The 3241-nt window shown below is 49.2% G+C and overlaps 1 non-coding gene across 1 annotated transcript; it reads right to left on the bottom strand.

Moving 5' to 3' along the window:
- Positions 1 to 2862: 2862 nt before the first annotated feature.
- Positions 2863 to 2935, bottom strand: Trnaa-agc (transfer RNA alanine (anticodon AGC)). Its single transcript has one exon. It is a non-coding gene; the product is annotated as a tRNA-Ala (tRNA).
- Positions 2936 to 3241: the final 306 nt, after the last annotated feature.

Genomic DNA, 3241 nt, shown 5'->3' with positions numbered 1-3241 from the left:
ATTGCCTATGAAAAGGATTCTCGAAAAGACAAGCGGGTCCAACATTTTCTGGAACGCAGTGAATATCTGAAGGACGATGCAAAATCCGGACGCCCCTCCAGCTCGTGCCAAGATTTTTCGATCTGTGCGTTCTCTTGTTTTCAGTGACGGACGAATGACTATTAGGAGGATATAAGAATCACATAGTTTGGGAAAGTCGTCCGTTCACGGCATTTTGACTGAAAATTTAGAAATAACGAAGGTTTGCGCCAAGATGGTCCTGAAACTGCGACTCCTGGGCAATGTTACGAAAAAAATGTCACAGTTTCGCCCTAAGGGCGAAGCAATGAATGCGATAGCAACACAGCAATGTCATACGAAGTAAGGTGAGCGGCTTTGGTAGCAACATTGTAGTAAACATGAGCTGATTAAGTAACCAGGTCTGCTGCGGCGTAAGTAGACCGATATGAAGAGAGACTCGATGACCACGAGAAGGCGCGTGTGAAACGGTGGTGTTGATGAGAAGCGCTTCCCGTGGGCAGCGCGTGCGAAGGGACACACCTGTAGCGCTGCACTGCCGATCCGGGCAGCATTGCATGTGTAGCGTGCGTTGGAAAATGTGGCCCGACTATTACTAACTGAATGAACAAGCGTGGTGTGAGCGCGCACAAACAAACACGAATAGATCACACTGAATGACTGCAGACAACGACTGTCAAAACGCTGGCAGCAAGCATACGCCGCAGCGGGCGAAGGTACGTGCGGTCTATCGCTTCAACGGAAACTGAGCGGCGAATGCACGGCGCATAAAGGTCAGAGCCGTGTGGAGATAAGAGGCGGTGCGGACGAGCGACGAGCGCTGTTGTTGGCAGAGTAGAAGTGCGCCACCCCCCCCCCCCCCCCCCCGCTCCCTCCGGCGCTGGCTTCCTGCTTCCTTGCTTGCGCGTGGGAGATTGAGTGCGTTCGCTCTCCGTGATAGCGCGCGTCCCCGCACGCTTCCGCTCGGGCACATGACGCGCGGCGAAGATTTTATCTTTAGGGAACCTCACGGCGACGGCGACGGCGACGCCCACGGCAGAAATCCGGTTGAAGTGTCCATATAATTGCTATCGCAATAAAAGATTGTTGCATTTATTCGAAACCTTCGGATGACAGCGATGAATTCTTGCGTCACTGGCGTCGAAGCTTGAATTTATGAATATGACATCGACCAGCAATTGCATACAGACTACGGCACCAAATGCGTATCTTGCGACCGGGCGCAAGGGAACAGCATCTCGCAGGCGAAAGGAGGAAAGCGGGAAGGCAGCGCGGGAGGGAGGGGGTGCAGCGTCTGCTCTGCGAGCAACTGCGTACTTGTAGTTTGCGCGGCGGCGGGAGGTGGCACGCACCGTATCTTGAAAGCGATCTGCAACACGGCTCCTACATTTGTATGCGCTGTGCCTTTCGCCGCTCAGTTTCCTTTGAAGCGATAGACCGCACGAACCTTCGCTCGCTGCTGCTGGCGCGCTTGCTGATGCCAGCGTTTTGACAGCGCTTGTGAGCGATCATCGAGTGTGATCTATTCATGTTTGCTTGTGCGCACTGACGCTATGCTTGTTAATTCAGTTATTCAGTGAATGGGTCCAAGTTTATGCAGCCGATAAAAATACTATCGTTACTCCATATAGCTCTCTACTAGTAAATTTGTTATCGCAATTGATGCTTCGCCTTTCAGGCGAAACTGCAACGTTTTTATTATTTTATTAATTGGTTGATTGATGTTGCCCCGAGGCATTTGCGTGTCCAAAACGCATTAGGAAGGATAAGTCCCAGTTTGACCTGCCAAGGACACGAGTGCCATCTGGGTGGTGTTTAAGCAAGGAACTTACCCGAGCGCGCCATTGCTGTATGGTGGAAATGCTGGAAAAGGGGTTTGTGTTTGAGTTTTCTCGTAGCAGAATAGTTTTTTTTCTACATTAAAATTACAATCTGACATTATCATGTCTGTGGGTTGTAGTTAAGTCGTACTTTACCGATTTTTCTGATAGATTTTACTTCGAGAAATTCAATTAATTCACTAACAACTCTGCGCCACGCGGAGGGCCTGCGTTGTCGGGGTGGCTCGGTATTATTTTCTCAGCCGCGGACACCGGCGCCAACACCAACGCCGACGCCAGATTTTCTGCGACACGGGCCCCTTAACCCTAGCGTGTTAAAAACCAGCATATGTGGAATATTAGCGGGAGCAATTGGTAGCTCCGTTTTGAGGGTTTCCTTGAGCACGTATAGACTGTGCAGACATGGCGTGGGCACGCTCTATAAAAACATGCTGTAAAAGTTTGATTTTTTAATTATTTTATAGTCAGTCAGATGGCGTACTCCTGTTATTGCCGTCGTCGTGCCCTCATCCTCATACCGTAGCCGTTGTCGCTTCCATCGAACAGTCAGTGCCGTCGTAATGCCGCCACCGACTCCGTATTGTCGTTCTTTCGTAGAGTTAGGGCATTGAGTGAAGTTGCAAAAGTCCACTCGCAATAAAGGCATTGAGAGTATATAGAGCAGTTGCTGAAATCTGTTTTTCTCGTTTTGTTTTTGGCAGTTATGAATGAAGTTTGGAAAATTGTCTGAAGGAATTTCGATATTACGTATGGCGCTTTAAGTGCAGTTGGGGTGATTCCCATTAGGCCCACTTATTTTTGCGACCATTTGTTTTATCCAAACCCACATACGCATCAAATTTCTACTGAATACATATAATAGCAACATTTTTCAACTAACCTCTTTCTTCGCCCCAACAATGTGAAACGTCTCAGGTCGACTTTTGCACAACGTAGTATGGCAACAGTTCTGAAAAAAAAAGTGACAGCTCTTTTTTTCTACCAAGATTGGAGTAAAAAAATGTGGAGGTGCTGGGTATCGATCCCAGTACCTCTCGCATGCTAAGCGAGCGCTCTACCATCTGAGCTACACCCCCGACGCTTACGCCAAGCAACCAAGTCGCTGCCATATTTTGCTATTCACGTCAAACTCGGACGACGTAAACAGAACGGGAGAAGTGAGGGTGCGCGACGAGCGGCAGCCGCGAGGATCTCGCTTCGCATAATAAGCAACTTGGCAAGGCTACATGCTCAGCTGCATGCAGAGGTTCACTCTCGTCAAACCAGAGCTGTGACCATTCCGGATGTAATGTCGCCATCTAGATAACTGGGGAAAGGCCGTTCCGTGAAGCATTTCGTCACCAAGGCACTCGACATTTCTGTTACATGGCCGAATGTTATAG

This window comes from Dermacentor silvarum, chromosome 8 (assembly GCF_013339745.2).
Source record: "Dermacentor silvarum isolate Dsil-2018 chromosome 8, BIME_Dsil_1.4, whole genome shotgun sequence".
Classification (NCBI taxonomy): Eukaryota; Metazoa; Arthropoda; class Arachnida; order Ixodida; family Ixodidae; genus Dermacentor; species Dermacentor silvarum.
This window is presented reverse-complemented; position numbering and strand designations above follow the sequence as displayed.